Consider the following 27046-nt stretch of genomic DNA (forward strand, 5'->3'; position numbering starts at 1 on the left):
GCAGAATTAATGAAAAATTCCTCCTATTTTTTTCTTGTTTAAGCCATTGGAAACTTGTTGTTGTTGCAATATGTATTTATTAATCCTAATTACACTCCGTGCCTTGACCTTTGTCATCGCCGGAGGGGAGATGGGGGAAGGGAGTTGGAGGATGGGGGGCAGTGAGTGTCCCGACTAAATGTGGTCCTGTACGGCGGTTTCTCGAACATATGCGAGAAGAGAGTCGAGGACCATCTTACTGTGCTCTGCAGACCCTTCGGGATGGGTCTACTCCCGCAGAATTTGTGGCCTGCCTTGCGGACGATTGAGAGCTTGGTTACTTGCTCTCGAGCTTGTCATATTGGGCCGCCGACTGATGCTGTGTGAGTAAAAGCGTCTGTTTATAAAACTGCAGTCCGCATCATTGCATGGGATGCTGTACAAAGCAGATGCACAAACTGGTTGAATATTTGCCGTTGGTTTTGTTTTTTCTTGCTTGTCAGAGTAGTTTCATCGCTTACGGTTTTTAATTTACTTCAGAACATGTGAAACGCAATACCCCTGAGCCGACTTTAACGACTACTTTTGAAAAAACTGAGACACTACTTCAGCGATCCGCAGTACTCTCACAACGAGTCCCCGGTCATCTGCGATGTTGAACGCATGCACTTCGGGGCTACTTGAGTGTAGAAAAGACGTTCTACCAATCAAATCAGGTAGCAGCGTGGGCTGATAGCAGTTTATGCCTGCAGTAATTTGGGATGTGGGAACCACCTCCAGGTAACCTGTCCTGGGCTGCACGGGTTCACAAACTGCACATGGGGGCTGCAGGACATCACCCGGGCCGTCCTCTCGATATTCTCGGAAGAACGCATGCTCATTTGTACAAGCAGTGGACTTTTCCTTTGTGCGGGAAGCGTCTACAGCACTTTGGTTCATTTTAAGCCAACTGCACCACGTGACTGCTCATTTCTAATTATTTATTTATTTGAGCCCATATAACAACACTTCTGTGTGTAACGTTTTTACTCTTTGTATGCCCTGCGGAAAAATTGTGCAAGAAAACTCCAAGGTTGGAGCAGTTTTGTCAAAGAAACGTTGTTCACCCATGCCAATTCGGTGAAAATTGAAGTTCTCAACTTATTTCTGCTGGCAAATTTTGTTACAAAATCGTGACAACAAAGAGCCGAACATAGCTGGGACTTCAAAACAAAGGAAAATATATAATATTCACGGGAGCAAATTTTCGTATGGAAACACCCCAATCCCCTAACGCTTAGAGGTAGAAATCAAGTGGGAGCTGTGCAACTTTCGCTTACTTTTTTCAATTTGTTCCTTCACACTTGCTTGGTGAATTCGACGACATACTATGTGGGCAAAAATATAAGCTTTTAAGAATGTTTAGGTGGGGAAATGCAAAACCATTTCATTTTATCTAATGATACGCTGTCATCTACGTCTACTGGTAGGTGTGTTGGGATCATGTCATCGTCTGCCCCGACAATGTCTTTGTCATCAGAGGTATATACATATATATGTCTGAGGTATTGTCTTCTCATCGTAGTGGTTGTAATGGTCCCGGCTGGAGTGTCTTTAGCTGCAATGAGCACCTCCCTCTTCGATCACGATGCGACACAGTTGCCTTTTCCTGCATCTTTCGCGGGATACGTCCGTGGGTAACCATGCTTAACAGCTGTCGCTGAGGTAAAAGTTTTAGAGAACATAAGTACGGAGTGCACCAACAGCAGATATGGGTCCGGTGGTGCGATTGTGTCCTCTAATTACCATAGCCATGATCTTATTCCACTTGCGTCATTTTATATTCTATTGGCATGATTGAGAGGCTTAGCCAAGCAATCTTGCAGCCCTATTTGTACATACGTACAGGCGAATAAGGAAAACGTGTTTTGCTGCTCAAGGGGCTCAAATTACTTCTGCGACTTCAACATACGTATATAACGCACGTCTTTAGGTTGAAAGGCACAAGGTAATTACTAGGTATACGTTTAGTTTGCTAGAGCTAAGAATCGCCAGTGGCGTAGGCGGATGGACGTTTAACTCGCGTTATGCAGTCCACGACTCAGAATTCCAGACCCAAAGTTACAGAGGTTTTTTTTTCCTTTACATTTATTCTCTTTGCTTCGTCGGCCATTTTTGAACCCTTCTTGGTCACTGAAACGCCGGATTTTCGCGCATCGTAGTGTGTTTGCTTTCGTAATAACATAACAGACTAAGCACCCCCAACATAATTTTTAGCTTGCTGCAGACTGAAAACAACATTAGAGTAAAGCCCATACAGCTTTTATTCGCTCATTTCGCTTTTAGATCAGACTCTTTATAGGGTATTAGAAACCAAATTCAATTACTTGCATGGAATCACAATTGAAACAGGGTTGGTAAAGTTCGTATTCTGAACTTAACCACATTTGCGAAACTGAAGCTTTCGCTCTAATTAAGCCTGTTTAGGGCAGCGAACTAAACAGAACAAAAACAAAATTCCGGAGGAGAAGCTTATTGCCGTGTGGCAGCACGTCATCTTTTCACATAAGGAACGCAGGGTGAACCCCGAGCACATGAGTTGAAAATATTGGCCAATTCTTTCTCGAAATGAAGAGTGAGTGGAATTTAGTAAGTGTGGTTTCCTGAATAGTAAAAAAACTCCCACCTCCCCTCGCGGGAACCCCTGTGTAGATGCGACGCATAGGCGGAGCGCAAAGGGACCGCGTTTTATAGCGCGCATAACGTTGAGGGGACTGCGTAAGCCGGTCCTAGTCGATGGCGACATTGGCGGTGGACTCTAGATGTTTGAGCCAAGCGTGGATGTTGCTTCGCCGGAGAACGGCACACCGGTTATATGCGCAGCGCGCCCGAAGGAGAGGAAACCGCGGAAGAGAGAGTACTGCACATGCGCCGGCCCCAGCGCGTCTGCAGCGGCTATGACGCAACACAATCCAACACAATCCACTTTAATCCAATCCAATCCAAATCCAACCCAATCCAAGCCAATCCAGGCCAAGCCAAGCCAATCCAATCCAATCCAATGCCCCTCGCAAGAGAGTGTTCGCTATCGGAGAGGAGAGGAGGTGAGCGGCGGAGAGCGCAGCTGGCGCGGCGAGGAAAATGGGGGAGGGGTGGACAACGCCGACGACAACGACGACGACGACGACAACGACGACGGCGCCGGAGGGACAAGGCGAGTGAATCAGATGCTCTGCATCTAAAAGCGTACCTTTATTAGTCACCAGCATTCTCATTTCTTGGCATAGGGCTTCATGCAAAGTAATAGCGTGCGTCTTTCGCCAATTCTGTTTCCCAATGCAACTACGCTGAAAATTCCAAAATGTTCAAACGGATGAGCCTTATTGGTCACGAAGTGCCCTTTCCGAACGCTCACAATAACAAACCCACCATCTTTCGGAAAGGCCAACAGCCTCTAATTGGCAGGCGTCGCGCCGCTGGTATTGCTATTCGCGGTATAAGTGTTCAGAGATTTTTTTCTTTTCATTTCATGAACTAACCCCCAACAAGCGAGCCACCAAATGTTCGATACATAAGCCACAGGCCTCAAGCACTGTCGCTGATATTTCTATGGCAGTAATATATATTCTGATTGCGTTGCTTGTACTGCGAGAGGCCCTGTGTAATGTAAACGGAGCTGGAAAACGCAAGTATTTTTTGTCCGTTGACTTAAGGCAGGTGTGTACATGACATTTCCTACAGTTGTCTTTCCTCTGAAATGGCAACAGTTTGAACTCAGCGGAACCGAACTTACGAATTTTAATTGTTTGCAACCACCTTAAACCCGAAGGCTTTAAAGTATCTCTTCAACTTGTCTATCTTGTCTACATCGACACAGAATTCTTATAGGCCATGAGCCTCGAAGTACTTTTCCTCTTAGAAGGGCTATGATAATGTAATTGATAGAACAAACTTCTATTAGATTGGATGAGCGTTAGATGTTAGTGTTGGGGCACTTGCCCGATAGAGGAATACCTTTTCTCGGGTTGTCCTGGCTTCGGCTGTGTTCCTTGGCGCCCTACACCAGGTCTTGCTGAGCCGGAGGGTCCGCGCTACGCAAGAGAGCCATCGTTTTCTCGTTCAAAGTGGTGAGGGTTAGAGTGAACTGTATCGTGAACTGTACCGGGAACTAGAGCGAAGTGAGCTGCGAACTTGATTTCCGGATTGTGGTGGCTTCATGTCTTGTAGGCACTGTGGAGGAGGGCTGCGAGTTTCTTTTTTTCGGTCAGTAATTGGCCAGGATGTCGGCGTATTGAATACAGGTTCCTTCTCGGGGGAATGGGGCAGTATTTGTCTCTCCCGATGTATGTGCACGCGGGCTACGGCATGAGCAGCTTCAATGCCCTGTTTACATTTGGCTCGTATTCAACTGAGGCCCTCAATTTGATGCGGTATTGACTGCCAGCCGCGGCAGCCGCTTTTCTGATCGCGGCGAAAAGCAAAAACGTCCGTGTGTCCGATATTTAGGCGCATGTTAAATATTTCCCAGATAGTCAAAATTAATCCGGAGCCCGCCACTACACCGCACCTAATAACCTATGTAGCTTCGCCCTGTTAAATCCCCATTAGAGGGGGCCTAAAATGTTGATTTTTTGTGCCTAAAGCTCCGGTCTCTACTCATTATGCTCTGCAGCATCTTCAAAAACGTTTAAAGGGAGGGTCAAATAGTGTTCACAGATATAATCACTTTGTAAAGCGGATGCCTGTAGACACCCGTTGCTTATATTTAAGGACGATTCATAAGCGTTTAATTGGTTTAAATTAACGGGTTTTCACAGAAATATTACCAATTTTTGGCAATTTTACCCCACGACATCATTTAATGTTACATCTTATCTGATCAGTCCAAGAAAATTGTTTCAAAAACCTGTGCCCTCGATCATTTTGTTTACTAAAATGGTGGCGTTTTGTAAAGCAATGGTTTGTTCGGTGATATATGAGCTTTAACGAACACTTTGAAACTTAATTATTACCCACAAAACAGAACATTTGCTTGTATTTTACCCCTTCCCCTCCCCCTTGCACTTCGGTGGAAAGGGTTTGCCCCCGTAAAGACAAAGTCCTGCCGATGCCCATGAGAGCGATGCGTATACGTTGTACAGTGGGGCAGCGGTAAGCAGTCCAAGAGCTCTTGTTGTAGTAACGTGGGGTACCGTTACTTCCGATTTGAGGATCTGCCCGTTAACATTGTTGCGGGTCTAAGGTGGGCCATGCCCACAGCGCCTTGAACCAACATCAATGACGACAACGACGACTAAGTGCCTGGCGCGACCTTGCGCGAGCTCTGGCAAGGCTGCTATGTAAATAATGTAAATAGATCGCTTCACCCCATCCCATTGTTCGTCTCATGTTTGTCCTACGCCACGTAACATTTTTGCGGAATGTGCGGGGTCATCCCCACCCTGGCCTTCACATCGCATCTTGGTCTGGAGAAATCTTTGAAGGAATCTGGGCCGTGTCGGGCAGCCCCGGCACACTGCGACAAGCATTCGATCACGTCCCTCGCCCCGCGTCCCCCGCCCGTGATCATCATCAGTTATAAGATCATCAGTTACAAGTGGAGAGCAGACGAACAGGAGATGCCGCGTCCCCAGCCCTCTCGTATGACGTGGTTCGAGTTCCTCAGGCAGTCCGCTTCTACCTTCAAGACATAGCTGTTGTGGGGGCAGGCATCATCAAGGACATCATCGTCATCTTTTGCGGCAGGCACATCTTCACTGTACTTTGCAATCGCATTGGTCATCCGCATCGCAATCTTCACGTTGCCTCGGCCTAGACCGGGACGGTCTTTTCCAACCCAGGGGGTGATGTTGCGGTTCTAAGGTGGGCAATGCCTCACAGCACCTTGAATCCAAATCAATGACGACAACGACGACGAAGGGCCTGGCGCGGCCTTGCACGAGCTCTGTCAAGGCCGTTGCTTAAATAATGTATATAGCTCGCTTCATCCCATCGCATTGTAGGTTTCATCTTTGTCCTGCGGCAACGTAATCATTTGAACGTGACGTGTTGTGTGCTTCATTAATTTTGTCCTTCGTGCTGTGGACACACAATTGCAGTATTTTCTTTGTGGCTATCTTAGTAGTTAAGACTATCGAAGATTTTTTTACGTCTGCCGCAGTGCTGTGTTAAATTTTCCTTTTCCCATTGTCTTGGAAGCCAGATATGGGGTACGCGCCGCGGTGGCTCAGTGGCTAAGGCGTTCGGCTGCTGAGAAGAAGGATGACGTTTCGATCCCGGTCGCGGTGGTTGATATTCTGATGCAGGCAAAGTGAACGCGCCCGTATGTAGATATTTCGGCGAAGGCAAAGATCCCCAGGTGCTAAAAATTAATCCGGAACGTCTACTAAGGAGCGCCCCACAACCCATATGTAGCTTCGGCGCCTTACACCCCACAGTCAGTCAGTCGCCAACCTGATATTGCATACCTGATGAGGAGGCCGTGAATGATGCACATTGCATCGGTTTCTTCTACGCGAAGTCCTCGGTCTATGATGCCTTGGATGGCATGAGGTTATTCAGTGTCTATAGTAAAGGTTGAATGAAGCCTGTGACATTTTTTGTAATCATGGGGCCCACGATGCGAATGTTATATACGATTGGTACGGGCTGCCTGCAACAATTTGTGGCGTAGAAAAACGATACAGACGTCGGAGGCTGAAATTTCGGATCCCACCCGGCGGGCATTTTTTTCACCACTTTCTTTCTGACTCAAAACATTCTTCATCTCTTTCTATGACCTACCGCATTCCCCCCTTTGCTTTCCGAGGTGTTCTTGACTGCCAGCTGTTATTCTATATATATATATATATATATATATATATATATATATATATATATATATATATATATATATATATATATATATATATATATATATATATATATATATATATATATATATATATATATATAGGGAGTAGTAGAACTTTGAAGATGGTAGAGAACACAAGAGAAGAAAAACTTCGAACAAGGTAAAAGCACGATTGTGGCCTACGTTTCAGCAAAGAGAACTTGCTTTCCTCATGGCCTGAGGAAAGCAAGTTCTCTTTGCTGAAACGTAGGCCACAATCGTGCTTTTACCTTGTTCGAAGTTTTTCTTCTCTTGTATATATATATATATATATATATATATATATATATATATATATATATATATATATATATATATATATATATATATATATATAAGACAGAAAATAAGGGTTGGCAGTCAAGAACACCTCGGAAAGCAAAGGAGAGGTTGTGGTGGGTCATAGAAAGAGATGAAGAATTTTTTGAGTCGAAAAGAAAGTGGTGAAAAAATGCCCGCCGGGCGGGATCCCAACCCGCGACCTCCAGAATACCGGTCTGGTGCGATAGCCACTACGCTACCGGCGGGGCTGTTTCCCCAGCACTTTCTTGGGTATTTATGTTAAGGTATTTTTGTTTCCTGCACTTGGGGGTGGTAGCCAGCGCCACTCGGACTACTCGGGGTGCAGGGGACCTTCTTTTTAACCCACGGGCCGTGACTCGAGTGTCTACGACATGTCGAGAGTGGTCGACCAGCGTTGAACCCTCTTAAGCTCCCTTTGGCACCAAGACTGCCAGAACAGAGGCCTTCGCTAAGCATGTAGCGAATCAGAAATGGGAAATGAGGGGCTCCGTGAAATAAGACAGAAAATAAGGGTTGGCAGTCAAGAACACCTCGGAAAGCAAAGGGGAGGTTGTGGTGGGTCATAGAAAGAGATGAAGAATTTTTTGAGTCGAAAAGAAAGTGGTGAAAAAATGCCCGCCGGGTGGAATCCGAACACACGACCTCCAGAATACCGGTCTGGTGCGATAACCACTACGCTACCGGCGGGGCTGTTTCCCCAGCACTTTCTTGGGTATTTATGTTAAGGTATTTTTGTTTCATGCACTTGGGGGTGGTAGCCAGCGCCACTCGGACTACTCGGGGTGAAGGGGACCTTCTTTTTAACCCCCGGGCCGTGACTCGAGTGTCTACGACATGTCGAGAGTGGTCGACCAGCGTTGAACCCTCTTAAGCTCCCTTTGGCACCAAGACTGCCAGAACAGAGGCCCTCGCTAAGCATGTAGCGAATCAGAAAATGGGAAATGAGGGGCTCCGTGAAACAAGACAGAAAAGAAGGGTTGGCAGTCAAGAACACCTCGGAAAGCAAAGGGGAGGTTGTGGTGGGTCATAGAAAGAGATGAAGAATTTTTTGAGTCGAAATATATATATATATATATATATATATATATATATATATATACACGAGAGGGTAGACACACGTATGAAAACGATCATCGTTTTCATACGTGTGTCTACCCTCTCGTGTATTTTTGAAACCGAATCCCGGAACTTATTCATCGCTATATATATATATATATATATATATATATATATATATATATATATATATATATATATATATTTGTGAATTTCATCCTCCGACGTCCGAATATCCAAACACAACTAGAACTGACCAGTCGCTGCGTGGCGCGAATGCCAAGATGGGCCCGAGAATGGCCGGCATCAAAGAAGGCCCGCCGGTATGGGAGAGGCACATGGGCATGGAGTCGGCCGGTCGGCGTTCACAAAGGAGGTGTGGAGCACGTCGCAGTCATGAAGCAGGACGTCTTGAAGCGAAGCAGCTGCAGTTCGTCGTTAGTTCGCTGAGCGGTGGCCATTGCCGTGAAGTTTATTACAGGTTGGCTGTGGTCCTTTCCATGGATTGCTGCGCGAGAAAGCGCGTCGGCAACAGCGTTGGATTTGCCACTTATGTGACGTATCTAGCTCGTATATTTTGAAATGAAGGCTAGCTGCGTGATTTCACTGGGAGCATAAACGGTGCTGCTGGAGGCTAACTTGTGTGTCAGCGGTTCGTGGTCCGTGAAGATATGAAAACGCCGTGCGTCGCGAAAATGGCGAAAGTGCTTGATGGCCAAATATATGGCGAGCAGGTCGTATTTAAATGTGCTGTATCTGCATTGAGGAGGCGCAAGCGTATTACATAAGGCGATGGGTTGACAAGCACCAGTAACGAAATGCAGCAAGACCGTTCCGACCGCCCTGTCGGAGGCGTCAGCCACCACCGATGCTGGGACATCGCATCGGGGGAGAAAGGAGTGTCGCAGTGACAGTGGCTTCTTTCATGCGTTTAAATACCCAGTGAGCGGTGTCTTTCCAGATTATAAACGGATTTGGTGCATTCAAGCCCTAGAATCAGAACGCCGGTCACGGTTCCAACTTGGAGCAGGACTGCCCAAAACAATGACTCGCAAGATATATTTGGCCGACAAGATCGACGCATTGTTGAGCAGCTCTAGAGCAGTGGAGCCAGAGGGTCTTCCGTTTTGTGTTTGGAAACCAGAGGTACCTTGAAATTTCTAGCCTCTCCACGGCCGTTGAGCAGGCTATTGCAGACTTTCGTTTGAAGGAATTACCTTACTGAAGGAGTAGGGATGTTATGTTTGAAGGCAAGGTATCGTCAAGAGCAGCAGAGATTGTAATGTCGACCACGCTCCAATTATAGATACCCTCGGGCTAAATTTAGCAGCGTATTCTAAGAATGTTTAGTGATTTGAGTAGTTTAGGGTTCTGTGGCTTGAAAGTACCTGTGCACGTAGTTCCGTTTACAGTATTTCGATGTCTTTAAATAACTATCAGTGATGGTTTGGGCCCTTTAAACACTGCAATTTCTTCGGCGTATACTATAATTGGGGATCCTCAAACTTTTATTTGTCCTACCAGTTTTATAATACCACCGATAAAATTTGGACGACCAAGGCAACGAAGGGCGGCATTCAATGCAAGGTGGATACACCACATCATGAGACATACCGAGAAGTTCTGTTCACAAGAGAGTACAAGAACACAACAGGTGAGGCATTTTGTGTAATATTGTTGGTACGAGATCATATTACCGATGTTTGTAATTAAATGTTCTTCCAGGAAAAAATGAATCGAAGCATCTGAAAGGGGTATTTTACGACATTGACTTCTGGCATGAAGTAACATATATGCAAATAACAAATGGAGGTACGCTCTCATGTTTTCCTTATCCTCTACGCAATGAAAAAAAAAGGGTTTTGCTTACAGATAAAGAAACACTTGAGTAATTTTCAAAATTTCATTATTGCACTGTTTGTTGCGCGAAATATTTCGTAAAGTACACATTTGTCATTATTATTGCGCGGTCAAGAGGAAAACTCAAGATGTGCTTACAAGCATCCCACGTATGCTAGCAAAACAATACCATTTAAATGCCCATAGCTGCGAGCACTTTGTTAATTATTATCATTCTATGTGCTTATGTAGTCCCACGGCTATTCTTCTAAACCCTGTGCGCACTGAATGCATTTAGACTGCAATAACGTGATCCGGGGGTATTTTACTATGCGCCAACCGCGGCAGTTTACCACGAACCCATCATTCTCGTTGCAGCCGGAAATCTTCGTCTTGTTCATGGAGTGCAAAAACTCAGTGACGCATTCCAAAGTCTCTTACTAGATTTTTGTTGTTAACATGAAACAAGTGTGCCGCAACTGAAACCTGGATGCACTTATTTATTCACAATTGCCGATGAGTATTCCTCAGTAACGTTTTCATCAGGACGAATGAGAAGAGTCACAAGCATGCCAAATATTGAGGAACAGCGGCAGTCAAATGTGCAAGCAAGGTACTTCCGGAGCAGGAAAAAAAACTGAATTAATAAGCGCGGAAGCGTAACGAATAGCAGTTGGATGGCAAGAAGAAGAGGAGGCAATCTATACATGCTTGTATTAGCAAAATGAAAAAAAAATGATTTATTGGATGATAGCTTTAGGGTGAACCAACCCTAGCAAAGTGTAGATATTGCCATATGAAAAATGTGCCCTGAGAAAGGTTACAAAATAGCGGGAGTATAGTTGTGATGGGATGCCAGAAATCTATATAAGGAAAAAAAGAGGCAAGCACACTGTTCAAGGCATCGCCGCATTAAAAAGGCTAAAGTTAAAGTTGGCATCAGCATCATCGACCAAGGGGAAACAGCAAAAGAGCAGGAGGAAAAGGAGGAAGACGTTCGAGCCTGTGTCATTAGTTGAGTTAACTGACGAGGAAGCTTTGCGCCAAATGAACTTGCTGTTTTAGCCATGCCGTGCTGTTTGTTAGTGACACCTGGGCTGAGATGGATGGTTTGGAGGTGCCGTTACGGAGTTTTGTGATGGTGTGAGACCAGAAGCAGCTGCAATGCCGCTGTTGGCCAGTAATGGGTGATATGGGGGATGGCGTGGCCATCGTGAGAGATGAGGATGGAGGAGTGGTAGGGGTTTTATTGCGAGGAGGATGAAAACAAGGAGAGCATATTGGGGGGTGGGGGGGAGAGGGGGGGTGACCAGAAGAGGGCCGAGTCGAGTAATTGCCGATGTGACTTCATTCGACCCTGCCTGTAAAGGGTGTTCAACGTGTGCATCCCTAGGGAGCCTACATGCCTGACACGGAGTCGCCCATGTGGGTTCCCTATGCATCACTTCAGCCAGAAAAGAATCGGGGATCCAATAATATGCATGATCCTCGACTCTCTTCTCTACTACATTAGAGGAGCCGTTGGCATACAGCACCATATTCAATCCACACTCCCTCTCCCACCCACCCCCCTTCTGCAACTCCTCTCCTTCATCTCCTCTTCTGGCGATGACCAAGGTGCAGGCACAGATTGTGAATAAGTTTATTATAAGTACACAGCACAAATAGAAAAAATTATCTACAGTACAAACTAACCGAGAGAAAACTGAGATAATAGAAGAAATGCTGGTATAACTAAATTTGGTTCGTGAAACCTGTTCGACATTAAAAACTCGGTTAAGAGTACCATGCTGCAGGCTAAAACTATTTCCTGGTATCTAAGCGGTACTTCTGGAGATCGTCGTTTCGGTACGATTGTGCGTTAAAAAATACCGCCGGCCAAAAAATTTCAGCAGCCTATCGCGCTGTTTTATGGCGATGCAGACATGACGCGCTAATTAACATTTGTGCTGTTTATTTCTCGGCGCTGTTTTACCGCCTACGGTTTCGTCATAATTCCAACAAAACACTTGGTAGGAATATTAAGCGCTTCATAGAAAGCTTTTCGTATTGCTTTAACATTACAAGCACACAAATGGGCAACCGCAAATTATTTCACTATATTTTCTTACAAACTAATGCGTTAAGCGCGGCACAAAATGTATGCGCCAGGCCAGTCAGTGTTTTTTTTTTGTTTGTTTACACTGTTACATATTTTTAATGTTTATTGTGAATGCAAATTTGCTCATTGGTGCGCATGTCGATATTTTTATTGGTCCTGAAGGCCATAGTTTCAAAGCAATCAACATTTAGCGAGGTTTTGCAACTGGTGAATCTCTTCAAGCGCCTAATTAAACACGTTTCTACAGAAAATGACGACTCGTATACGGAACAGCTCGTGTACGCTAGTGAGAACAATACCTGTGGTGTAGTTGCGACTTTGAACTATACACCGGTTGCTCAACGATATCACTACCGTAAGCATTTGTTTACATTTATATTTCTGTACTTCCTTCAATATTTCCTTGTTAATTTATGTTCTGCGGGAAAATGTCGCATCAAACGTGGTTTTCTGGGCTCCCAACCCTTACTTGTTTGCACGTTTAGCTCGGAACTTGGTGCGTATGACGTTACAAAATGAGTGCAGTTGCCGGGCGGGTGCCCAACACCTCTTAATTTTCTTTTATTGCAAGTTATAAAGTCGTAAGTTATAAAGAGGACAAATAAGCAAGTTAATAACTGGAATAATATATTGGCGAATGTGCAACAAAGGCTAGCCTCCGCCTTCTGACAGTTCCTTTCACGACAGCTAGTGGCTAAGGCCTATTATCCACCGGTCATCAGTTAACGTTTCTTTTAAAGCGAAGCTAGCATGGTTAGTGTTTTATTTATTTTTTTGTGTCTCCGAACAATACGCCATGGTGTCTTTGATGCGCAAGGCGTTGGAAAACGAACGCCACGGTGTGCGTGCATTTCAGAACATTGATGTGGACGTCAAGCCGCCACTTCTCATCCTTCAGATAGGCATTTTGACGGGATTAGGTAATAATAGGCTCCATTTGCAATACCAAGAAATCATGTAGGCATCAAGCTTCTGCGTTTCATCGCATATATGTATTTTGAGTAAATTAGCACCATTCTCTAGATCAGTACAGTCTCAGGTAGATATAACAGAGGTTCCTCGTTTCTGAAAGGTTGCTTGCAGTGCGACCTGTCAAGGCATTGGCTGGCGTGGGCCAAGACTAGCCCGAACCTACCTCTCTTTATCACCGTTCCAAGTGCTTGCCTGCCATATTTACTCTGGCGGTTCTGGCCAGTGGCCCTATCGTCAAAGGAAATTTTCGTCTCCCATTTTGAATTTCGCTTCGCTTTTCTTGTCGCAATGTGGAGCCCGCGTGCAATCCGGACTCAAGCTTTGCCAATCATCCACCTCCACAAAGCTGAATCGCCCATGAATTTTATTGTTTCAAATAATGATTCAATGATCTATTATCCTTCTATTTCGCAGTTATGCTGTATATGTCCCAATGGTTTTTATAGCCTGCATGCACTGACGACGCACGCATGCAGGCAACCGTGTAAGTGCGACGTCACCGGTTAAGCCGCCCTCCGCGGTATGGCGGTACTTGTCCGTGCTAAGTACATGACGTGTGTTGGAAGTTCCAAACTCTACCCCACCGAACACAAAGTAATGTCTCGACTCGAACGAGAGTGCGAATAATAACATCTCTGTTGAAACCACCGTTGAAAATCGGGTTGAAACGGAGCAGGCGACGCACGCCGGTGTTTTTTGTTTGTTTGTTTGTTTTGTGTGTGTGGCGGGTGGGCGCAGTGGCACAAGCCACGCCATCTCCGTGGCGCTTCTCCCATTTCTTCGGCCGTTTCCAGTGTTGCCAAGCGAATAAATTGACAGCTTAACTTTTCAGTGAATGTCATCTATAGTGGTGCTTATTTCTCCTTTAAACTATTAGCTTTTTTCCGTACACCACTGGACATTTTCACCTACGGCATAAATGTATGCGCGTGAATTTACGAGTGCGCTTGCCAGCAGTAGAAAAGTATTTATTTTTCTAAAGAGGTGCCGCAAGGCCTTGCTTTTAAAGGGGGTAATAGGTAAATTGGTCTCAGAACCCAATCCTCGCAGGCATAGGCGGAGACTACGGTGGGGCTCGGGGGCCCGAGCCGCCTCCAGTGTTTCCCGGGGGGGGTCAGAGCCCCCCCCCCCCCCGGCATTGCTGATTTTTACGCCCCCCTACTCCCCCAAGTGTCATTACGATGGCCATAATACCAGTTAACATTTCTTTAGAGTTGCCTCTACGTTTTCACTTAACATTTTATTGGGGCTAAAGGCTTACTGCACCATTAAATTGGTTCAGATGTGGACGGCTCACTTTCATACTTTATGTTTCTTCCTTCGAATACCAACCATAGGAGGACACGCGCAGCGCACTAGAAGCGCACTAGAAGTATGTATGTATGAATGTATGTATGTCTGTGTGTATGTATGTATGTATGTATGCATGTATGTATGTATGTATGTATGTATGTATGTATGTACGTATGACGTATCTCCCGTCATGGGCAATTCAAATACGAACCGCGGAGCGCATGGCCGAAGATACCGGTGCCGTCACTGGCAGCGGCCGTGGAAAACGCACGGACATGCGCAGTTGAGATGTCGGGTGCGAGGCTGCGTGTCCCACTGCGATATGTCGCCCTCTCCTCGCTCGCATGCTTGCCTTGTCGCCACGCCGCAAGAGCGCTGCAAGCACTGAAAGTACCAGCGCTGCTGCAGCTGAAGGTGTTGGTCGCGTTGAGAGCAATGCGGCGCGTATTTGCTTGCAGCTGCGGCTAGTGCTTGCGTGGGAAACGCGTGCACGCTCTCGTAAGGCATGCTGTTGAGCTCATCATGCTGTCTTGAAGAAAACAATCGCACAGATATGAAGCCAAAATAAAGGCATGCCGCCTAACTTCTGATGGCGCTGCATTGTTTTGCGTTTGCGGTGCAGTGGCTCGGGAATAGAACATTGAACTGGCCGTGAAGAATGCGCCTTTGTTTAACGGAGTCATGGCTGAGTCATTTCGCGGAGTCGCGTAGTTGGTGCTAGTAGCAAACAATAGATATACCCCCAGAATTCAGAACTGCAAGTATTATTTGATCTGAGAAAATTAATGGCAGAATTCTAGTATTAACAAAAATTAGAAAGAGAGGCAGGTCTGACCATTCTATAGGCAAGTTGCCCTTGCGCAACAATTTTGGCGGCCTGCTTTTCTGGTTTTTTTTTTTTTTTTTTTTTTTTTTTTTTGGCAAGCCCCTCAGTACGTTTAGAAATCTGTGGAGGGGGCAGCACTGAGCCTGGTTTGGGAATCACCCAAATGTCCATCGTTACTTGCTCCAGTTACTGAACCCCGCATGCAAAGGTATGTCGGCAATGTGACGCCATCACACACGGTAAGCAGGCGCCCATGTGAGCCGAGCACACAGTGACAGCAGATACGAACTTGCGCCGCGCCGCTAACAATTCTTTCAGCGCTCGTGCGGCATGGCAAGAAGGCAAGCATGCGAGCGAGCAGGGGGCAACACATCGCAGTGGGACACTCAGCCTCGCTCCCGAGATCTCAACTGCGCATGTCCGAGCATTTTCCAAGGCCGCTGCCAGGTGACGGCACCGTTATCTTCGGCCATGCGCTCCGCGGTTCGTATTTGAATTGTCCATGACTGTACGTATGCGTGTATGTATGTATGTATGTGTACGTGATAATGATGGGTACATTTCATCATCATCATTATGTGCTGCAAGTCCGGGGGCCGAGCCCCCCCCGGAGAAAATGAAAACTCTCCGCCTATGCTCGCAGGCGAAGCTTGAAAGTGAGCTGATGTTCGCTTTGCCTCAGTTCGACTCTGTACCCAATGCTTGCAGATTACCGCGAACCGATGCTTGTGGCTTAACGTCCTTTGCTCTTCTCGTTCCAATATAGCAGTGGGCACGTTAGGGATAGCTTGTGCGTAGCACTTTACTGGCGGCGCTGATGGCAGCCTGGTTGGGGATGGCGCGCGTTTTTTTTTTTTTTTTTTATAAACAAAGTTCGAATTCTGGGTGTTTTGCGGCCAAAGCTTTACCTGGGATATGAGGCCCGGCGTAGTAAAGGGTTACGGACTAATTACGACCACTTGTGGACCTTTCACGTGCAACGAAATCTCAGGGCGTTTATGTTTTTTGCCTGCATAAAAAATGACCCTCCCTCCCGGGTTTCCCTTAAAGTATTAGCAAGCAATACTTTTTCTACCTTATCAATAAAATACCGCGATACTGCACCAGGCCGCTAAATTATGTGCAATAGCCTTAGTCTACAGGGCAATTTTCAGGTTATATGTCAAATATTATGGTGCATGGTCTAGCCCATAAGTCTTGGTGGCATCAGACGAACAATAGACTTCGCGAGATTGGAGCGAGATATGACCGGAGCACCACAGCCGTAAGAGGCTTAAAGAAATGTTTTTCAGACTATGAGAAATCACAGAAAGAGATTCCCCAGGCTCTATATGATAGTGGTGCTTCTGTTTTTTTAAGTGCGGAGCACTGAAGGGGCCCGTCGTTGTCGTCATAGCTGCTCCGGGGTCACGGCATCTGGCCACTGTAGTAACGCGGCGTCACGCAACAACACAGAGGCTTCGAAAGGATCACCGCTTCCTCGGTTGGGATCAAACCTGGGTTCCTCCTGTTACGAAGCTGATGTCAATCCCGTGGCGCCGCACAGGCACATGTTAATCATATGCAAAGTGTAGGGGTGATCTTTGCACTGCTCCATTACCACTAGGCCGCAAATAAGTACACAATAATATAAAAATAAGAAAGTTAGGTATGAATGAATGCAGTAATTAATCAAATTGTTGGAAACTCAATCCAGTGTCCTTTCAAGGCTATTTCAGGGGCTGCGGCAAACGCCAGTCTGATACTGAAACTAGTCTGGGGATGGCGCGAGAGCCACTTTGGCTAACCACTGCTCCGCACTTCACAGCTTTCAGGATGAGTGGAGCTGCTTTAAATTTTATTCTAAATTTTTTCCCTGAGTGGTCCCTAAACGGGATTCAAAGCGTCACTTGCAATCACCGATAAGGTTACCCGCAAACCGAAACAGGCCCATAATCGTAATGGTATAATTCTGTCTGTCCATCAGCAATTTTTCATGGCCGCAACTCTCACCGCCTGTGCCATTGACGCTGTGCATGCATCTTATTTCTTCAGTTCTAAGCGGGGTTTATATTTATGGGTCTGATTGATTCCTAGAACATGTTGCACCATGTTGATCGGTAGCTTTTGCTTTGTCAAACATTTCGTGGACGCAAAAGTTACGATCACAGCAAGTTATATTTTGCGCATTTCCAGTCGTGGCCATGTCACTGAGTACTGCCGCTACCATCTATTCGCTGGCGGTAGTAGCCATTGATAGGGTCACGCCCGGGCCGCTTCTTTTGTTGGCCTTTTTTTGCGTAACAACCTCGAATGGTCAGTTAATATAGCATACTTCCACGCCCTGTGTACAAAACTCCTACCAACAGGCGTGTATACTTAAATAACACGTTCCTGTGTAATTTATGAATGCCAAACATTATAAGGCGATGCTAAGCAAGTGTGTTGGAGCAGACATCATACGATAGTTATGTTCAAAATAACGCGAAAGTAAAACAACGAAACTTGCGAACAGCAAGAAACGCAGCGTGGAGCCAGTCAGAGCCAGGACAGAGGAGTTCAAAATAACCCTTCAGAACAAATCTGCGCTTTTAACCGGAAACGACGGCGACAGCCCCGCACGGGGCACCTTGAGTATTCATGGTGACGGTGTTGGCGACACCGCGGACCCCGAGCCCCCAACATAAACTGTAACCTACCGTGGTGATGTGTTTAAAGGTGAAGGGTAGAAGCCTCAAACGGTGGCCGTCGGAGCCCAGGTCAAGCTCCGGCGGATGGGCTCCCTGTCTGTTTACCAGGCAGGGAGCTCCGGGACCTCTCAGGCTATCAGGGTAAGGTTTGAGAAGAAAGTACCCCCGTCCCCTGCTTTTTTCTATGCTGTATGGAAAATTCAAAACCCCCCTCCAAACGTGATCGGTCCCTGAAAAGGGGCCGCACCGAAGTATCTTTCCCTCCACTTTCAAGCAGTAGCTTCCCAAAGCCAGACAAATACTCTCGTTTCCTTGTTATCGAATCTCTTGACTCAGCCCGCCCTCTTGCTTCACAATCAGTATTTTTGATTACAAAATACCTTGATGGAATAATTGGGAAAACCTACAATGCCAAAAAACAACGCACAGGTGAAGTCCTTGTTGAAGTAAAAAACCAGCAGCAGGCAACCACACTTCTTGGTCAGACGAAAATGGTCGATCTGGACATCAGGGTCACACCCCACCGCAGCCTGAATAGCTCGCAGGGTGTGATCTCTGAGGCAGATCTTCTTAACGAGACAGATGCCGACATTCTTGAAGGTCTAAAGGATCAGGGTGTCACAGCCGTGCGCCGCATCACGATGCGTAGAGATAATAAGATAATCCCCACGAAACATATTATCCTGACCTTCAACTGCTCCTCACTTCCTGACCATATCAACGCAGGGTTCATCCGATGCTCCATTCGTCCTTACATTCCAAACCCGCGCCGCTGCTTTAAGTGCCAGCGGTTCGGGCACGGAACCAACTCCTGCCGTGGTCGTCTGACCTGCGCAAAGTGCGCTCAGCATGATCATCCTTCTGATAATTGTCCATCGTCAACCCTCACCTGCGTCAACTGCCAGGGACCCCATGCCGCCTACTCTCGAACGTGCGAGAAGTTTAAGCAGGAGAAGGCGATCATTAATGTGAAGGTAACTGAGAACATCACCTTCCCAGAGGCGCGGAAGAGGTTCGCCTCTTTCCCTCTGGGGAGGTACGCCGACGCAGCTCGCCGGGGGGCGGAGCGGCGTCTGGTTTCCACAGGGACCCAGTTCAGCGAATCTGACCTGGTCCCTCCACCGCCCCCCTCTGGGTTGCCCCTGGCCGCCCAACCCGCCACCACGCCGCTTGCTGAGGCAGCAGCGGTTGTGGTGGCAACCTCTTCCGTCGGGACCGGTGCCGCTCCCGCCTCTGTCTCCCCGTCCTCCAGTGCGTTGGAGGGTACCGAGGTGATGGACACGACGGGCCCCGCACCGGTTTCCACCGCCACCGCACCGCCCGTGCCACCTCTGGCGCCCCGGACGCCCTCGGCGGTGGCGGCTCAAACGAAGGGCTCCCGAGGGGGGGCCAAGTCCGGGGGGCCCGGTCCGTCGGGCACCCCTCGGACATCCGACGACGACATGGATGTCGGGCCGTTCCTGCCTGCAACGCAGCGCAAGGAACGCGTCCCGACGCCAAAGCCTCCCGACAAGCCAAAAAAGGCGAGAGTCACAGCCCCGAAAGACGACACATAAACAAACACACACACTCCAGTAGCTCTCACACTAAATAATGGGAAGAGAAAACATAATTCAATGGAACTGTAGAGGTCTTCTTAAAAATCTTGACGATGTATACGAACTACTGCATGCTAATCAGCCAAGTGTAATGTGTGTTCAGGAAACACATTTGAATTCCAAGCACACAAATTTCTTGAATAGTTACATGGTCTTCAGAAAGGACAGGGATGGCTGCACACACTCTTCTGGCGGTGTGGCCATAATTGCCCGGAAATCCTTAGCCTGCCACCCTGTCACTCTGAACACTGTCCTCGAGGCTGTAGCAATCCGTACGATAATATTTAATAGGTTGATAACGGTATGCTCCATTTACATTCCTCCTGATTTTGCACTTCTGAACTCTGATTTCGAGGCACTGGTTGACCAGCTGCCCGAACCATACATACTAACAGGCGACCTTAACGCGCACAACTCTCTTTGGGGCTCCTCCAGAACGGATGCCCGAGGTCGCCTGTTGGAGAAGTTTCTTACATCCTCCGAAGCATGCCTTTTCAACAAAAAACAGCCTACATATCATAACTTAGGACACAATACATACTCTCATCTTGACTTGGCTATTGGTTCCGCAGTTCTCTTTCCATGTCTTGAGTGGGGTGTGGGCACGGACCCATATGGTAGTGACCATTTCCCCACTTCATTAACGTATATAGGTATAGGCCCGAGCAGTCCATCTTCCCATAACAGGTTTAATGAATCCAAAGCAAACTGGAGTACATTCACAGAAACATCTAAACTACACCACACAACCATAAAACACCTACACGTGGAGGAAGCCGCCCAACTCGTCACGGCGCACATCCTCGACGCCGCCGAAAAGTCCATTCCCCAGGCCTCCAGTGGGTCCCGCAGCCCAAGGAGGCCCTGGTGGAACGAGGACTGCAGGCGTGCGCGAGAGGCCCAGAACAAGGCGTGGGGTGTCCTTCGCCGGTACCCCACGTCAGATAACCTCATTTCTTTTAAACGGGCAAAGGCTTTTGGAAAGCGAGTGCGTCGTGAGGCGAAAAGGGAGAGTTGGCGCACCTTCCTCACTTCCATCAACTCATACACTGACACACATAAAGTCTGGACACGAATACGAAAACTAAAAGGACAACAGACACACAGCCTGCCCCTGGTTAGTACAACAGGGGACACACTGGAAGACCAGGCTAACACACTTGCACAACACTTCGAACACGTGTCCAGTTCAGCACACTACACAAACACTTTCACGAAAACACAGAACATCTGTAGCAAAGAAGTCCCTGCGTGATAACAACAAGTCGCACACTTCTTACAATTCTCCTTTTTCAATTCATGAGCTGAAGGTTGCTCTGAGCACATGTAAGCCTTCAGCTCCAGGTGCAGACAAAATCACATACACCATGATACAACACCTACACCCAGACACTCTTGAAACACTCCTACATCTATACAACAACATATGGCTTTCGGGGCACATTCCTCGCTCTTGGAGGGAGGCCATAGTAGTGGCTTTCCTGAAGGAAGGAAAGGACCCTTCCTCTCCCGCTAGCTACCGGCCCATCGCCCTCACAAGCTGCCTGTGCAAGCTCCTCGAGAAGATGATAAACAGGAGACTCGTGTACTTCTTAGAGTACAACGGTCTTCTCGAGAGCTGCCAGGCGGGCTTTAGGGTGGGGCGATCTACGAACGATCAACTCGTTGCGTTAGAGTCATATATTAAAGATGCTTTCCTGCATAAGCAGTATTGTATGACAGTATTCTTTGATCTTGAAAAGGCGTACGACACTGCTTGGCGGTACGGCATCCTCAGCGATTTGAAGTCCTTTGGCATGTCGGGTAACATGATGAATACGCTTGTTAGTTACCTGTCTGAAAGAACGTTTCGCGTGCGAGTTGGAGCTGCACTCTCTAGGGTTCATGTGCAGGAAAACGGCGTGCCGCAGGGTGGTGTTTTGACTTGCACTTTGTTTATTGTAAAAATGAATTCTCTTCATAAGGCACTGCCACCATCGATCTCCTGTTCAATCTATGTAGACGATATTCAAGTGTCCTTCAAATCGTGTAACTTGTCTATCTGCGAGCGCCAAGTGCAGCTTGGTGTGAACAAGCTAGCCGTCTGGGCAGATCGCAACGGTTTTAAATTTAATCCAGGAAAGTGCACTTGTGTTCTGTTTTCTTAGAGGCCTGGCATGCGGCCGGATCCAGACATTCGACTCCACGGTGCCTCTATTCCTGTCAAAAAGGAACACAAGTTTTTAGGTATAATCTTTGACGAAAAGCTCACATTCATCCCACACATAAAACAACTAAAACATAAATGCTTAAAAACAATGAATGTCCTGAGGGTTCTGTCGCACATCTCTTTTGGTGCTGACAAACAACTTCTTTTACGTGTTTTTACCAGCCTGATAGGTTCACGATTAGACTATGGAAGCGTTGTTTATGGGTCAGCAAGTAAGACATCCCTCAAAATGCTGGACCCAGTGCTTCATCTGGGGCTCCGGTTGGCATGTGGCGCCTTCCGGACTAGCCCGGTCGAAAGCCTCTATGTGGAGTGTAATAAGTGGAACCTACAACGTCAGCGAGCATACACAGATCTTCTTTTTGCTTTTAAAATTACATCTATGCCACACCATCCTTTTAAATCGGCTTTTTATGATACGTCTCAGACTGCACTACTCCTAAACCGACCATCGTTCTCTGCGCCCTTCTCTTACAGAGTTAGAGAGGAAGCGTCAGAGCTTTCTGTCTCCTTTTTAGACACCATACAAAGTTCTCAAACAGATTTTATAGCACCATGGCATCTCCGCCCTGTATCATGCGACACATCCTTCACACATGTAGATAAAAACCGAGCTCCCACATGTGCAATTCAGCAGCACTTCTTGTATTTGCAGGAGAAGTATCATTATTCTGAATTTTATACGGATGCCTCTAAGACTTCCACCTCTGTGTCCTGCGCGGCGCATGGGCCCGGCCTTAGTGTCACTAGAACTCTGAATAGTCATACTAGTATCTTTACGGCAGAGGCTTACGGTGTACTTCTTGTTGTCAATCATATACTTCAAAGCCACATCCCACAATCCATTATCTATACAGATTCCCTCAGTGTTGTGCGGGCACTGTCGTCAACAGTGCCTTCGAAAAACCACGTTGTCAATCTGATCATCAAGGATATTATGTCGGTGTTTGTCCACAAATTCGAACTAGTCGTTTGCTGGGTCCCTGGCCACAGTGGTATAGCCGGGAATGAAGCAGCGGACCGAATGGCTGCTGCTGCTACACTCACGAATACAGTAGACATAACCACATTACCCTACACCGACGTGAAACCACACATCAGACAACAACTTCGCAAAACATGGCAAACACACTGGAGTGAACAGACAGACCACAAGTTACACGTAATAAAACCACACTTGGGACCATACACCACCGACACACGCAATAGATACACTGAAGTCGCCTTGGCCAAATTACGGATAGGGCATACTCATGCAACACACTCGCACCTTCTCACTGGGTCTCCAAGACCTCTGTGCAGTAGGTGCGGAGAGGCCCTATCCGTGATGCACATCCTCATACAATGTAAGGCACTCGACACTACACGACGCAAACACTTCCCTCAACTACACACACGACATATTCCACCACACCCGTCACACTTCTTAGGAGACGAAGCCCTGTTTTCAATCCAACGCGTTTTCGAGTTTCTCACCGACGTAAAATTTTTACGTCTCATTTCTTATCATGCATGTTGACAACCTGGCCCTTTACACCAGTCATCTTCATTACGTTGTGTTTTACTTTGTTTATTTTTACTAAAGTGTTCTTTTACTTCCATGTCACTTTTATGTAATCACTTTTGTTTGGCGCTCTTTGCCCTTAGTCGGCCTTGCGCCATTAAACTCCAAACATCATCATCACGACGGCGACAGCGTAGATAATCTACCTGACAACAACCGTAATCACGGAATCTACAATAGCTTTAGTCTAGAACGTAGCAAATAAGCAGGAATAATAAGTCAGAAAATGAAGGAGCTCATTGTTTAACGGAGGAACATGAAATTGTAGAGATGGTCGATCAAATTGAATTGGTGGAGCTGTCAAAATTGACTTACGAAAGAAAGGCTAATGACATTCATCCCTATCACAAGGCAATTATTGAGGAAACACTGAAAAAACGAGGAAGCTTAATGCCACTAAGAGGCTGCCTAGTTGCAAAGATGGAATACCGACTAGCAGACGAACAGGGTAACATGATACACAGCGCGGGGGAAATTATAATAACATCGCAAGAATTCCGCAATAAACTGTAGGCTAGCTACGTTGGGCCACGGGTTTTCACTGAGCATAAGCACTTATTTTGCATGGTTGCACTAATAATAATACTAAAGAGGAGGTGGAAAATGCACCTCAGGGTATTAAAACAGGAAAAACTGCAGGTGACGACGCCGTAACCGCGAATCTATTGAAAGAGGTAGGAACCTACGCACTAAAAAAGCTTGCTAAACTATTTCCAGATGCGTAAGGACTTTAAAGGGGCCATGCAGACAAAACATAACTTTGGTTCATTCCAGAGATTGCCACGTTAGAATCATACTGACACCACTTTTAACACACACTTCGCTCAACTAAGCTATATAATTAGGAAAAAAGAGAACGGCCGAGCGACCCACTAGCTGATTTCCCGGAACAGAACCTATGATGTCATATGCCTAGCTTTGGGATTGTCAGAGGCCGGCAAAAGCAACCGGCAATTCGGCAGGGCTGATAAGCTTGCGAAAATGCATATTCATTTTAAAGCAGTAAGAATGGTGCGTTAACAATGAAAATTACGAAAATACACGTAAGCACAGAGTACCGATGGGAACTGCTGCTGGTACTGGGCGTACTATGCTCGATTTAGCTGCCCAGCAGCCCGACACTTTGGAGTTGTTTTGCACGACACTGGCCGATTTGCGTAAGCGACATTGTCTTACGAACCCTGTTTGTCGAGGATACCCCATGTTTCACAAAGCTATTGCTTTCTACAGTACCAAAAACAAGCCAGGTGCAAATACGGTCAAAAACAAAGCAATGGCGGACAACGGTCCGTGCCTGATTATGGTAGCGCCTCCTGGGAGGACTTACTGCAAGCAGAGGTGCAGAGCCGAATGACGCAGTGGAAGTTCGTTTGAACACGCGCACTTATGACTCCATGGCAGACGTCACGAAAACACACGATTTGGCGGGAGAATTGAAACTTTAACCCAAATTGATTAATTTCTTAGTAAATACGGCATCATATGCTACCGGACAAGCGGTGGGGGCACTATAAAACACGAAAACTTTCGAATTCAACAAACTTGTATTTTGTCTACGTTGCCGTTGTAAATGTTCCCATAACCTTTAAAACACCAATATAATAATGAATAACAAGAATGGATACATCAGAGCTTAACAATTAGAGACCTATCCTCTTATTCTAAGTGATATACATATAATTAACCAAGGTGATAGTTAACCACACAAGCGATAGCCTAAACTTCCAACTGGGAGAACAGGCTGTGTTTGGAAACGGGTACACGGGCACTCCACAACAGATCACATCCATGCCCACAACCAATAAAAAACAGCGCAATTTAACCAACCCATTTTCTTACCATTTCTAGACCCCAAAAAAGCGTTTGAACCAGTAGACACTCTTGCAGTACTGGAAGCATTAAAGGACCAGAGAATAGTGGAGACCCACATTAATAAACTTGAAGACATATATAATGGATTTACTGGCAGAATAATCCTTCACAAGGAGACAATATCTTCCCTATCAAAACAAGAGTAAGGCAGAAGAATGCCATCTCGCGAAAATTGTTTACATCATGTCTCGGGCGGCTACTTAGGAAGCTGACTGGGAGAAGCGAGACTAGGGATAAACTGGGAATACTTTAGCCATGGGAGGTTTATGGACGACAAAATCTTGTGCAGTGACTCTAGAGAACACCTGTAAAAAATGCTTGATGAACCACAATCAGAACGCCTGGCCTTTGTAGGGCGTGGATGGGTAATGAGGCATGAAGGAAGGGGATGTGAGAAGGAGCTTCACCCTGACACCAAGTAGTCTGAAGAAGCGGCCTGACCATGGTGATTGCGAACCCCGTAGTTTTTTTAAATTCTGAGGATATCCTACCAGACAATTTCGAAGAATAGCCCATGCTTGGCTTTCTCTATCCAGGCCGTAGAATTTTGTTACAGGTGAAAGCGATGATATCATCAGTCCCGTCAATGTTGCTATGCTGCGGGGATCTTTGAAATAATTATCCACCATCATGAATAAATAAACATGAGTCCAACCACTGTGAACATTTTTCGTGTTAATGGCGCCGTTCTGGAAGAATCTTTTTGCTGCAAACTGTTATGTCACCGCCACTATTGGTATATCCAGTTAACACAAAAAATATATCAGAGAGCGGGTGCAGCAGTCCATGAGCAAGAGCCTCTGCGTCGTAATGCATGCCACAAGCGTTGCCGCGCCGACTTTCGTAGGATGCGTGCACACTGGGTACCCGCCCGGCCGTTAGGATGGTATTTCTACTTCATACCACGTGCTTTCCTGTTTTCAATAAGTGTGATCATGATAGCACATGTCTGGATGAGCTCCCGTAAGGCTATATGATACATATTGAATTTTTTGCTACATCATGGCGAAGTATACGTTAGTTACGCTGTTAGGAATGTTCATCTTTACTCGTTCAACTGTTCTATGTGTACTGGATGCCACGCACTTCCATTCTCTGCGTAAATGTAAAAAAGGTAGGGCATGCCTGAACAAACTCCGATAAAGCGATGTTATACATTGATTGATGTAATTTTCAATTCCGTCAGCAATGAATTATACGGTAATTACGTTTTCAGAAACTCATACCTTCACTCCAAGCGATTAATTTAACTAAGTTACTTATTTTCCCTTTTTCAGATAAATATTACCAGTATGTTGATTGCGAAATAAGGGTGAGAAGTCACAGAGACCCGAGAATAGACGAATTAGACGACTGTATATCGGCTTTTAGTACCTCGTGCCGACCTAGCCGAACTCACTCAATATTTGAAACAAACTGCCGGAATGACTCTTCGAAGACAACCGATGCTACTGAAGTTACAACTGATACCACAGCTGGTTCATTAGAAGAATATAGAAGTTTGTAATAAATTGCAAAGGTCGGTTTGGCAGAGCTTGCAGTGCTTGGATTACTGTGACGCGTTGACTTAACTAAGCATGTACCTTTTATTATGCGAAACATGTCCTTTATTTCCGCCAGTTTTCAAGCGCAGCCTTGGGCATATGGACAACCCCTGAATCAATATGTAATATATGATAAACAACGCTGATACAGTAGCGAATACTTGAACCACTTCGCATTAAGGTGTTTAATTACTCGTAAAAAACCGTAAATTCATAAAATATATCATGCACACAGGGGCCCGCAGATCATAGTTCGGGTTAGTATCTACCAAGAAATCCGGTTAATATGAATGTTAGTAGTGCCCTGTCGATAATACCGGCTTATCACATGTTTTTATGATCGAGACGCG

At 46.3% G+C, this 27046-nt stretch overlaps 1 protein-coding gene and 1 long non-coding RNA gene across 6 annotated transcripts in view; one reads left to right on the forward strand and one right to left on the reverse strand.

The window, feature by feature from the left end:
• LOC144149558 (cysteine-rich motor neuron 1 protein-like) overlaps window positions 1-27046 on the reverse strand; it is a 241271-nt gene that overhangs the window by 119929 nt on the left and 94296 nt on the right. The gene's annotated exons all lie outside the window — the stretch shown is intronic.
• LOC144149343 (uncharacterized) lies at window positions 3477-26750 on the forward strand. Of its 2 annotated transcripts, XR_013318277.1 has the most exons (5): window positions 3477-3675; window positions 9734-9863; window positions 9935-10021; window positions 12397-12504; window positions 26430-26750. It is a non-coding gene; the product is annotated as an uncharacterized LOC144149343 (long non-coding RNA). The 2 variants fall into 2 exon arrangements; XR_013318278.1 differs by lacking the exon at window positions 12397-12504.

The sequence above is a fragment of the Haemaphysalis longicornis genome, unplaced genomic scaffold (assembly GCF_048455015.1).
Source record: "Haemaphysalis longicornis isolate Haplotype H1 unplaced genomic scaffold, Haemaphysalis longicornis Haplotype H1 scaffold_8, whole genome shotgun sequence".
Lineage (NCBI taxonomy): Eukaryota > Metazoa > Arthropoda > Arachnida > Ixodida > Ixodidae > Haemaphysalis > Haemaphysalis longicornis.